This window comes from Lynx canadensis, chromosome B2, assembly GCF_007474595.2.
Source record: "Lynx canadensis isolate LIC74 chromosome B2, mLynCan4.pri.v2, whole genome shotgun sequence".
Taxonomy (NCBI): Eukaryota; Metazoa; Chordata; class Mammalia; order Carnivora; family Felidae; genus Lynx; species Lynx canadensis.
In genome coordinates this window covers 16,391,284-16,405,088 of record NC_044307.1, presented here as the reverse complement: position 1 = coordinate 16,405,088, position 13,805 = coordinate 16,391,284, and positions in this window count along the sequence as shown.

Sequence of the window (13,805 nt, the reverse complement as noted above, 5' to 3'; positions counted from 1 at the left end):
TCCAGACCCGCACACAAAGTGTATTTTGATCTGTAGTCATTGCCATCTGTTAATGTGGCATTCACAAATAATCCCATTCTGGAAGACTATATTTACATTTTAATTTCATTATGATTAGATCAATGAGGCTACTGATGGTTTCTTCTATTTTCCTTTTTAATAGCCTCTTAAATGTGAACTGCAGCCCTTTTGTGCATCAATCTGCTTTCTCAGGGAGAGGTTTTTTTTAGCGTGCATTTTCTGTTTCTATGAAGCAGTTAGAATAGAAAACAAAACAAAAACAATCCAGATTCATAAGTTTAAACTTCACCTAAAAAAAAAAAAAAACCAAGCTTTTGTAAGTCATTACTTAGTTGTCCCAGAACAGTGAAAACTTCAGCTGGAAAGTGATATGTATTATTGTTTTATGGAAACATTAAAAATCTCCCCAGGAGAGAGCATTATTTGTTTGAAAATGAAAAGCAGTTGAGGTCTTCAAAATGTTTTTATAAAACTTCAGACTAGTTTAAGGTGTGTTTAAATAAATAAACACACACACACGTACATATATACATTTAAAGTAAAATTTCTGAGATAACCATTTGGGTGTTAAAAAACAAGCAACTTCTGGGGTGCCTGGTGACTCAGTCCGTTAAGCATCCAACTCTTGGTCTGGGCTCAGGGCGTGATCTCACCGTTCGTGAGATTGAGCCCCACGTCAGGCTCCCCACTGACAGCAAGGAACCTGCTTGGGATTCTCCCTCTCTCTGCCCCTCCCCTCCCCAAAGTAAATACATAATCATTCTGAAATAAAGATGGAACTTTTGGTTATGGACATGACCATATAACAGCTATTGGATTTAACTACCTAAAAGACAAAAGATATGAGCTAGCTGTTTTCAGACGTCAGACCATATACCAGGCAGGTCTTCTGTTCTTAAAAGAAGGAAAACACATGAATGCAGATATCTCCTCTATTCACTTCAGCTTTCTGCCTGGGGCACTTTCCAAACTATAGGACACGGAAGTTAACCCAGATTGAGAGCAGTGGTTTTGCTTAGTGGAGGAAACAGATGTCAAGAGATCAGGGCTTCTAAGACTGCTGTAATTTGTGGGGCTAGAGAGTATGATGCTAAGTGAAATAAGTCAGAGCAAGACAAATACTATATGATTTCACTCATATGTGGAATTTAAGAACCAGAACACATGAGCAAAGGGAGAAAATGAAAAAGGGAGAAAGAGAGAGAAAGAGACAAACCAAGAAACAGACTCATAACTTTATAGAACAAGCTTTTGGTTACCAGAGGGTAGGAGTTTGGGGTTATGAGGTTAACTAGGTGAGGGAGATCATGACGAGCCCCAGGGGTTGTATGGAAGTGTTGAATCACTATATGGTACACCTGAAACTAATATTACACTGTATGTTAACTAACTGGAATTAAAATACTAACTAAAAAAAAAAAAGTAGGGCTAACAACTGAACTAAAGAGTGAGCGTAATGTTCGAATGCACATTTTATTTTACAAAGATAGATGAATGGCTAAGAAGTACATGGAAATTTGCTCACTATCATTAGCTGTTAGGGGAATGTGTGTTAAAACAATAGCGATCTAGGGACGCCTGGGTGGCTCAGTCGGTTGGGCTTCCGACTCTGGCTCAGGTCATGATCTCGCGGTTCATGGATTCGAGCCCCGCATCGGGCTCTGTGCTGATGGCTCGGAGCCTGGAGTCTGCTTCAGGTTCTGTGTCTCCCTCTCTCTCTTCCCCTCCCCTGCTCACTCTCTCTTTCTCAAAATAAATAAACATTAATAAAACCAAACAAAACCAAAAAACAATAGTGACCTAGCACTACATACACGCTGAAACAACTGTGGTAAGAAGTCAGATACTACTAAGTGTTGACAAAGATGTGGAGAACCAGGAAACCTCATGTATTCTTGTGGGAATGAAGACGGTACAGCTACTTCAGGTAACATTCTGGCAGTTTCTTAAAGGGTTAAACATAAATTTACCATTCAACCTAGCAAATCCACTTCTAGAAATCTACCCAAGACCAGTAAAGACATAGGTCTTCATAAAGACTTGTACATGAGTGTTCACAGCAGCATTATTTATAATAGCCAAAAAAAAAAAAAAAAAGAAACAATCTAAATGTCCATCAGTTGGTGATGGAATAAACCTAAATGGATGCAGGGAAATGGTGCATTCAGCAATTAAAAGGAACGAATTGTTGATGCATGCTATAAAATGTCCGAAGCTAAAAATACGCTAAGTGAAAGATGCCAGATACAAAAACCATTGGATTTATATGCAATGTCTAGAAAAGGCAAATTTATAGTCAGAAAGCAGGTCAGTGTCTGCCTAGGACTGAAGATAGAAACTTTAATTAGCTGTAAATGGCACAAAGGAGCATGTGGGGATGATGAAAATGTTCTTAAATTGGACTGTGGTGGTGGTGACACATTCTATAAATGTACTAAAATCATTGGATTGTTTTAAAAAAAACACACACACACAGTAGGGCTAGACTAACCATAGAGTAAGTGCCATGCTAGAGCCATCTTAGTGAAGCCAAAGTCATGTTCATTCATCAGTCAATTAACTGCCTGTCAGAATAAAGCTCAACGTTATTTAAAGGGATGAAACACAATCCGGACTCTATGCAGCATAGTGGCTTCATTATCGAACATGCAATACAGGGTCCCTAGACATACAAAGAAGCAAGAAAATGTGACCCATAACTGGGAGCAAAACAAGTCAACAGAAACAGATCTTAGATGACTCAGATGGTAGAATTATGAATAAAAACTTCCAAAGAGTATTATAAATCTGAGGATTAAAAGGAAAGCATAAACACACTGAGGGAAGAGAGAGGACATTTCAGCAGAGAAATCAAAACCATAAAAATTTAATTCATGGAAAATCTGGAACGAAAAACAAATCGGAAATGAGACATTCACTAGGTGAGTTGAACAGCAGGTAGGAAAATACAGGAGGGAACAGTAAGTTTAGTGGAGGGGAACAGAAAACCTAAATTTGAACACAGAAAAAGATTTACAAATGAAGTGACCCATGAGACATATCAAGCATAAAACATATGTATAACTAGAGCCACAGAAGAACATAGAGAGAGTTGAAGGTAGAGAAAAAAATCAGAAACATTATAATGGCTGAAATTTTTCCAAAGGTAAGAATGACTATTAACTTCTCATTAAAAACAGTATGAGACAGCCTACCAAGAACTGGCATCTTTGTTTTTTTAATCTTTTTAACATTTATTCATTTTTTTGAGAGACAAAGAGCAAGCAAGTGGGAGAGGGGCAGAGAGAGAGAGAGAGAGAGAGAGAGAATCTGAAGCAAGCTCCAGGCTCAGAGCTGTCAACACAGGGCCCGATGCAGGGCTTGAACTCACACACTGTGAGATTATGACCTGAGCCAAAGTTGACCACTTAACCATCTGAGCCACCCAGATGCCCCAAGAACTGGGATCTTTAAAGGGTTGAAAGAAGAACATTTTCAACCTAGAATTCTGAATCCAGAAGAATTATACTTCAAAAATAAAGTTTAAGACATTTTCAGTTAAAAGTTGAGAGCATATGTCACTAGCGCTTAACGGAAAATATTAAAGAAAGTTCTCCAAGCTTATGTGATAATGATAAATCTGTTAAGCACCCAACAATTCTACTTAACCTCAAGAAATTAGAAAAATAGTACAAACCAGCAGGAAACAATATAGAGAAGTTACAAAGGTGAAAGTGGAAATCAGTCAATTAGAAAACAGCAATGTCATGGAAAAAATGAACCAAAAACTAGCCTTTTGAAAGAGAGAAAAAAAAAAACCGCTCTCTATAAAAGAAGGAATACACATGCAAAAAAACTGATAGTGAGAAATAACCACAAATAGTAAAGAAATTGAAACATAAAAGTTTTGTCTCACTCTGTGAAAATAAATTTGAAAGTCTGGATAAATTGATTATTTTATAATCAATAAATAACAATAATAACAAAACCACCAAAACTGATCCTAGGAATGTTAGAAAATGAAGACAGGCCGATTACCACAGGTTAAAACCTTTCGAAGTTGTTAACGAGTCAGCTTTCCAGCAAAAATGTTTCAAGCCCCGTTAGTTTTGGAGTTGAATTCTACCAAAATTTGGAGGACATACAATTTTCGCATCATTAAACTATTTCATAGCATTGAGGAAAAACTTTTTTGTCTAAGTTTTTTGAAACTAGCTTATCACTGATAACAGATATACCTTATGAATAGCAAGATGAAAGTCATAAATAAGGGGCGCCTGTGTGGCTCAGCCGGGTAAGCGTCCAACTGTGGCTCAGGTCATGATCTCACAGTTTGTGGTTTTGAGCCCCACATGGGCTCCCTCCTGTCAGTGCAGAACCTGCTTCAGATCCTCTGTCCCTCTCTCTCTGCCCCTCACCCACTCATGCTCTCTCTCTCTCTCTCTCAAAAATGAATACACTTAAAAAAAAGTCATAAATAAAATAGTAGTTAATAAGGTCAAGGTCCATCTTTAAAGAATACACACCACAACCAAGTGGGGTTTGTACCAGGGATAGCTCCAAATTTTACCACAGTGTTACCAACATGAAAATTCATTGTGTCATTTTCCTACATTCTATGACGGTATTGGCTAAGTAATCTCTGTACCCAAGGTGGGGGTTTGAACTTTACAATCTTGATATCAAGAGCCACCTGCTGTATGGACTGAGCCAGCCAGATGCCCCTAGATGGATACGTTCGTCACAAACATATGAGTGTCCAGAATCATCACCATTGTTTAAGGCTATTCTGAAGAATAAGTACATTTAGGCAGAAAAAAGAAATGAGAAGTAAAAACTAGGAGGAGATGAAGGAAACATATTGACATTTATAGATTCTATGATTTGTCTATCTGGAAACCCTAAAAACAATAAATGAACTTACATAAGCTATGAAGTTCATATTAAAATCAATTAACTACTTATACAAGAAATCAGTTAGAAAATCTATTAGAAAAATCACTGTAATGCCTGTAAAATTGCAAGAAATAAAGAGAATAAGAAATGTAGTAGATCTTTATAAAGAAATCTTTCAAATACTACTGAATAATTAAAAACAATACCTGTCCAAATGGAGAGATGTACTCTATTCGTGGGTAGGATGATTCAATAGTGTAAAGTTCAATTTCCTCAAAATTAAATCATAAGTTTGATGTGATCTCAATAGAAACACCAGAGGAAATTACTTTTGCAATTGTATGAAGTAATTTTAAGTGTAGTGGAAAAATAACCAAGTAGATTCTGAAGAAAGAATAATGAAAGGTGCCTATCCCTGCCAAATATTATGAAGAATAACTAAAATATGTTATTATTGGCAAATATATATCCCTATAAGGGAGCAAGACGATGGAGCGTAAAAACAGACCAAAATATATATTGAATCTGCTTTTACTATATTCTAATACATGAGTTTTTTATCGTTAAAGAAGTGATGGCTTATTTGGGAGATAACAAAGTCAGTTATCGCCCCTAGGAGTGTCTGTGCTTGCTTGCTTTCTGTCGGTGGATCTTTTCTGCCACCTCTATCTGGCTGGCTCCCTCTCTCCCTCATTCTCTCAGTAATGGTGGTCATTTATTCAGAGAGAGCACCCCCTAACCGTGCAGTCTAAAGTAGGGTCCTTTTCCTGAAACCATAAAAATCCTAGAGAAGAGCATAGGCAGTAAGCTCTTTGACATGGTCCATAGAAACTTCTTTCTAGATGTGTCTCCTGAGGCAAGGGAAACAAAAGCAAAAATAAACCATTTAAACTACATCAAAATAAAAGGTTTCTGTGCAGCAAAGGAAACAATCAACAAAACTAAAAGACAACCTACTGAATGAAAGAACGTATTTACAAATGACATATCCATTGAAGGGTTAGTATCCAAAATATATAAAGAACTTATACAACTCAATACCCCAAAAAACAAATAATCCAATTAAAAATGGGCAGAAGCCACGAATAGACATTTTTCCAAAGAAGACATACAGACGACCAACACACATATGAGAAGATGCTCATCATCACTGATCGTCAGGGAAATACAAACCAAAACTACCATGAGTTATCACCTCACACCCGTCAGAATGGCTAAAATCAGCAACACAAGAAACAGCAGGTGTCGGTGAGGACGTGGAGAAAAAAAAGGAACCCTCTTGCACTGAATGTAAACCGGTGCAGCCACTCTGGAAGACAGTATGTTTTGTTCTTCAAAAAGTTAAAACCAGAACTATCCTATGATCCAGCAATTACACTACTGGACATTTACCCAAAGAATATGAGAACACTAACTCAAAAGGATATAAGTATCCCTATGTTCCTTATAACATTATGTACAATAGCCAAGATGGGGAAGCAGCCCAAATGTCCGTTATCTGATGTGTGGATTAAGAAGATGTGGTGTATACACACACACACACACACACACACACACACACACATATAAATACATATGCATATAAATATATATGTAAAATAGAATATCGCTCAGCCACAAAAAGGATGAAATCTTGCCATTTGCCACGACACGGATCGACTAGAGAGTATTATCCGAAGCCAAATAAGTCAGAAGGGAAGATACCATATGATTTCACTCCTATGTGGAATTTAAGAAGCAAAACGAGTGAGCAAAGGGGAAAAAATGAGAGCAGAAGGGGCAAACCGAGAAAGACATTCTTAGCTCTAGAAAACAAACTGATGGTGACCAGAGAGGAGGGGTGGTGGGGTGGGTGAAACAGGTGACCCAGAGGGAGGAGGGCACTTGTCGTGATGAGCACCAGGTGCCGTATGGAAATGTCAAATCACTACACGGTGCACTTGGAAGTAACACCACGCCGTATGTTAACTAATAGAATTTAAATAAAAACTTCAGAAAAAAAAAAGGAGAGTCCTTTTTTAGTAGTCTTTTTGCGACACCTAACACCTTCTATTCACACTTATCATAGATGTTTTTTGTTTCTTTATCTATTTGTTGGCTTCGTTAGTGTCCTTCTACACCCCTCCTCAAATTGTAAACTCCCCGAGGTAACATTCCTATTTTATTTTTTAGTCGGCGGACGCCCATGACATTCGAAATTGGTTGGAACGGAACCATCTCTTGAATAAATTAAGTCATGCGTGAAAACCCAAATTTGTGTTACAACTCAACAGAATCAAGGCCTCGCGAATTGGTAGTCAAACATGGCCCCTATTTTTAGTATTTAAAACTCATGATGCCCGGTATTTTTTTTTTACCGTTTTGTACACAGAACTTCTACGCATCGTCCTGACAATGTCCGCGCCTTGATAACCAAATCAGAAAAAAAAGAGCGCAGAAACACGTAATCATAGAAACCACTAGACGGATGCATAACGCCGGCAGTAGTCTTAAAACACCCCCAAGAAATGTTGTTCTCAAGTGTGATTCTCAGCTAACTGTTCCTGCGCGAGGAAAGGAAGACACAAGCTGATGTACACACACGTTTAGGTCTCTTATTTCAACGACACGGATTTGAATTTGTTGAAATATCTTCCATTGTCCACCAGTCCCCAAGGAAAACAGGAAAACAGGGACCCAGGTTGGCACTCCACCTCATTTGGCCCATGCTTTTGTGAAATCATAGACTTTTCGAGCTGCAAAAATTCACAGGGTCGCTTTGCTCTGTTTTTCATTTTGTAGAGAAGAAACTTGAGGCCGAGAAGCACTCTGTGTGCTCGGGCCTCATAGCTCATTAGGAGCACGACCCAGGCCCTTTCTTGGGCTGCTGGAAACTGAATGCTTCTGCAGCACCTTAACATCGTATGAATAACTTGTAAAATGTATACATACATGGAGCATGGGTGCGTAGAAAAGATCATCTATATCCTAGTACCCAAATAAATTATTGTTTTCATCTTTTTTTAAGATTTTGTTTCTAAGTAATCCCAACATCCAATGTGGGGTTTGAACTCACCACCCAGAGATCAGGAGTCACATGCTTCACACACTGAGCCAGCCAGGTGCCCCCATTGTTTTTGTTTTTAAATATTACTTTCTAGTATCTTTCTTTGACTTGCGTACGATTTTAATAGATTTTTCTATGTGTATAAAATTTCACTGTGTGCTTTTCACTTAACATGCCATTCTTATATTTTTCTTGCTGAAAGGTTTTCATGAGCTTAATTTCACTCCATATTTAATACGCTGCCCAATGAATGTGCTGTAATTTACTTATCTCGTTTCCATTTGGACGTTGAGGTTGTTTTCACTTTTTGCTTTTATAAATAATTCTGGAGTAAGCATTCCATGTGAATTCATGGTCAATATCCCTGGCAATTCCTATAGAACAAATTTCCTGTAGGATGATATACAGGAATGAAGATTTTTTTAACATCACTGACTCACACTGTCAAAGGGCTTTCTTCAAAGGATGTGACAGTATCAACAATAGTGTGTGAGAAAGGGTTTACAAGGTTTATCCTCAGCAGGTGCTGTCATTTAAAAATAAATCACTGAGGTGCCTGGGTGGCTCAGTCGGTTAAGCCTCAGACTTTGGCTCAGGTCTCATGGTGCGTGGGTTTGAGCCCCACGTCTGGCTCTGTACTGACAGTGAGGAGCCTACTTCGGATTCTCTGTCCCCCCCCCCCCTCCTCTCTGCCTCTCCCCTGGGTGCTTGCTCTTTCTCTCTCTCTCTCTCTGAAAAATAAATAAACATTAAAAAAATATAAAAATAAGTCACTAATTTAACAGGCAAAATAGCTCCCAATCGTTCTTTTATTTTGCATGTATTTACTTATTCATGAGATCAAACATTTTCCAATTTGTTTTCCTGATATCTTTTAAGGCTAGATTAATCCATTATCTTTTTATCTTAATGATAAGCTAAGACACTGAAGATGAAAGGCAATGGAGAGCAGAGAGAGGCAGAAACGGTTAGTGACGCCCCACTAAGGTGATGATTATTTCAGATGATATTGTCAGGTACATTAATATACAAATTATGAGAAAGCGAGGAAACAAAAGTCATGAGATTTGAACAGATAATACTGTCCAACTACTTCAGACTGGCTCAGTTGTAGATCGTAAGGGGCTTCTATCCTTTGCTAAATTTTTACAAACTAAATGCACTGATGTAAAGCGATTAATTTAATATTAAAAGGAAGCATGCATAGCATGATGGGTCTACAGCGATGCTGGGCAATATGGTAGCCAGCAGGGGCATGTGGCTATTGAATGCTTGAAATAGGGCTAGTCTGAATTGAGATGCGCTATGAGTACAAAATAGATGCCTGGTTTTGAGGACTTAGCATGCAAAAACAGGAATGTAAAATATCTCAATTTTTTTTTTTTTTGAGAGAGAGACAGAGACAGAGAGAGTTGGGGGGAGGGGCAGAGGGAGAGAAAGAGACTCTTAAGCAGGCTTCATGTTCAGAGCAGAGCCCCATCCAGTGCTCAATCCCAAGACCCTGGGATCATGACCTGAGCCAAAATCAACAGCTGGACACTCAACCCACCCAGGCACACCCTCATTAATATTTTTAAAAAATTGTTTTAATTTAACAATTTTTTTTTATTAATTACACATTAAAATGCCAATGTTTGGGATGTATTAGGTTAAATAAAACATATCATTAATTTTACCTGTTTCAGCTTTTCTTTTTTAAATAGGAGATCTGGAGAATTCGTATTGCATATATGGCTAACATCAGCTGGCACAGGTCTAAAGAATCATTATGAGCTCAGATTTTAGGAAGGCCAATACAAAATTTCAGTGCTTTAGCCAGAGACCTAAAAGGGTATATGACTCAAGACAGACAGAGAGAGAGAGAGAGAGAGAGGATGCATGACAAAATTAAGTAAAGAGATTGGCATTGCATCAACCAATATGACAAGCCAGGAGGGCTCTGATGAGCTTAGATATTTATTATTAAATTCAGATTTTAAAGGACTTGCTACAAAAGACAAACGTAAAGGAGTGAAACCAGTAAGTGTCAGGACTCTTCTTTGGGTGAGCTGGATTAGAAGCCAAAGGAGCTTTGAAAACTCTGTCCAGGGCACCAAGAAGAACAAAGGACAAATACCGTGTAGAACCCGGCAGAGTATTACCATAGGAAACAAGGAAGATGGAATTATGCATCTCCGATTTTGCTTCTGTCCTTTCCATAAAGATGAACCATCTTTACGCTGGAAAAGAGATACAACATCTCAAGAGGAAAATGGACACAAGATAGAAGGGAAGTCAGTCAAGAATATCCAGGTGTTAGAAGTAAGCATTCATCTCTAACTGCAGATAAATGTTATTTCTGGGTAATGAAATCAATGCTAGTCTTCGGCACTTGTTCCAAAATTGACCTCATTTAGTTCCTAGATTATCGGTTCCATGAGAGCATGGACGTAATCTCTTTCATTCATTCCTGTACCCCCAGTGCCTAGACTCTTGCCTGGCATATATCAGTAAATATATGCAGTATACGTACACAGAGAATATAGAATGGCCAGATAATTGAAACGGGAAAACATCCAGATCGTCAAAATGGCGAAGTGAGGATTCTGAATTGTATAGCTACCCAAACATCATGCAGATGAGATGTCAGTAGTTTAAAACTGTTTTTTACAATTGACTAATTAAAAAAATTCGATGTACCAAGATTCTTTTAGAACTTACATCTAATTTAATCTATACAGTAACACAATTTTTAATTTTTTTTAAGGCTTTTGTTTTGTTTTTGTTTTTTTTTTTCAAAGTAATCTCTATACCCTACAAAGGGCTCAAACTTACAACCCTGAGATCAAGAGTCTCATGCTCTACCGACTGAACCAGCCAGGCACCTCCCACGTAATAACACAATTAATGACTATTATACATAATATTATGCATATTATATTATACACATTTTACAGATAAGGAAACTGAGGCTCAAAGTTCAGTAATTTGGTTAGGGTTCATATAGCTGACAAGCAGAAAAGCAGCCCTACAGAATGCATCTATCTGGCTCCAAAGTCTTGTTATTTTCACTCTACTGGTTGTCCTTGGAATGGGAAATCATGAACCAAAATACACACAATGAAGACGATTGTGTTAAACTCTCCTAATTTCTTTTTTAATTAACTGGCTACATTGATCGATGCCATACATAACTGGTTTACATACCTCAAAAAAAAAAAAAATCGGCGAAACCCTTCCAGTCTGAACATATAAAGTTCCTAGAAGAATTCCCTAGCTCTTCTGGATAAAACAGAGGTTCAGAGACTTATCCAGATAGCTACCCATTTGCCTTTGCAGAGGTTCTAATCCACTGCCATAAACAAAGTGGAATCACATTTCAGCTGGTCATTTGATAAGGTCGCTTGTAATAGTCTTGCAACTAAGGCTGGACTGTGATGAGGGCAGTGTGATGGTCAGACCATTTGGAAGTATGTGGGACACTGCTCTCAAGGGGAGTTATTGATCTGCTGTGGAGCCGAAAGGAAGTCGTGGGGCATAGAGCTCTGTTCTTGACCTTTCTGTGTTAAAAAATGTGGTCAGTGACTCCGAGAAGGTAATCCCACCCCCATTTTTAGTGGATCACACGACTTTATACCCACTCCTCCACTTGGACAATTAGTGTTTCACTCCCATTTACATGTACTTTTCTACTTCTTTTCTCCTTTTCTACTTCTTTTCTTCTTTTCTGCTTCGTCCTCTGGTAGAGCAAGATGTGAGCTCAATGGATTTGCCTTTGGAAAGTGCATTCTATGTAGACACTTAATCCATGCACCTTCCTTGCACACCTTAAAAGGAATCTTTGGCTCTTTAGCCCACAAGAAAGAACCAAGAGAATCTGAGTCTGTCCATTCCTATCATTACTCCAAAAGGGTCTTTGGGGCATCAACCAGACATTCTCTGTGGCAAACATTCCAGTTCTCTGAGGCCACTGGTCCTGTTCTCTCTACCCACCCCCACCCCCACTTTGGAATATCCCTACTATTCTTCTTGATAATGGGAACTGTCATTTCTGTCACACAGACACAACTCCCTGCTCCAAACCATTCCTTTCTCTCCATCTCCCCCACTGTCACTTGCCACCCCCATCATAGCTCTGAATCACTCTTGCCATTTCTGACCCATGGCCCCAGTGGAGATATGGGAGGAGCCCTTACTCTATCCATGGTAGAATCCTTTCCCCAGGCTCCCGGGGTAAGTGCCCTCGCTCTCAGTTCATCTCAAGCTGCCCTGAGTGTCACGGTCCATCTATTGCCTTTAATTACAATTTATTTAGCTTTATGCTATGCTGGGAACGGACAAGATAATCAGTTAGTTCATTTAAATAAGATTTACTGGACAGTTACTCTATGCCAGGAACTGAGCTAAGCATGAGAGATAAAAAATTCATAAAGATATATTCCTTGCCCTTAAAAAAAAACAAACGTAAAGTTGAGGAAGACGGAGGAAGTAAGTAAATCAGCTCCAATTCAGGGTAATGGATGCCAGGTGCTGGCCATACTATATGTGTGATGTTGTGCACACTCAGAGACAGGGTTTCTAAATCATCCTGACGGGGGAGTCACTCAAGGTGAAGTCTGAAGTACAGGTTCGCTGTGTAAATAAAAGGGAGATGCGTGTTCCAGGCAGGAGCGTCAGCATGAATAAAGGCAAGAAACCCTGATGAGGCGATGCTTTGGGACCTGCGATCTGTCTGGAATGGGGAACGTACAGGTTAGGGGTGTTGCGGGGGCAAACCAGGTTGGCTCGGGATCATAAGAGAGTTTAGATTCTACTTTTCTTTAAATTCTTTTTTTAATATTGTTTTTTAAGAGAGAGTGGAGAGAGAGAAACAGAGTGTGAGTAGGGGAGGGGCAGAGAGAGAGGGAGACACAGCGTCCGAAGCAGGCTTCAGGCCCTGAGCTGTCAGCACAGAGCCCGACGCGGGGCTCGAACTCACAAACCTCGAGATCATGACCTGAGCCGAAGTCGGACACTTCACCGACGGAACCACCTGGGCGCCCCTAGACTCTCTTTCTTAATGCTGTGGGGAGCCGAGGGACGGTTTTTTAAGCTGGGGTGTGACAAGATCTGGTCTGCATTTTGGAAGGACTGCCTCTGGCGGCCATGGAAGATCGGGGGGGGGGTGGGTAGGGAGAAGACAAGAGGAAGGAAGGGCCATTAGGGGTTAGGTGGTACTACGTACAGAAACTGGTGAGAGTCTTAACTGGGCCTCTGAAGAAAAGATGCGTTCGAGAGTGATTTAGGGGGTAAAATTGAAAGAACGTCACGCAGATATGTATTTGGGGATGAGGAGGTGGGGAGACGTACAAAGGAACGTGGGTTTCCGGCTGGAACGAATTGGGTGGACAAAGGTGTCACCTACCAGCAACACCCAGGATGGGTAGGTTGAGGGGAATGACAATGGCTTTGCTGTTGGAAACACTGAGTCTGAGATGTTTATGAAGTGTAGGGGAGGGATGTGTAGGGTTGTCCAGAGATCATGACGCCCATGGATGCCATCAGTGCGTGCCTTGTGACTGAAACCCTGGGTTTTGACAAAGTCACCCAGGAAGCCAGGACAGAGTGCTAAGGACTGAGGACTGAGAATGGAACCCTGGAAGAGGTTCACGGTTGGTCTTTGTTGTCTTGCTTTGTTTTGCTAAAATGGAGACTCTAGAAGAATTTTTTTTTTTTTTTAGAGAGTAATTTTTTTTTTTCAGAGAGGGCAAAAAGTATTCATCCATTTGTTTGTTCAATATTTCCTGAAGGTCTCTAGGAGGCTGGGAACACAAGATCCCTGCCTTCGTGCAGCCTCCATGACAGCAGTGACAAGAGAGAGCCAGCAGGAAAGAAGTAAATGATA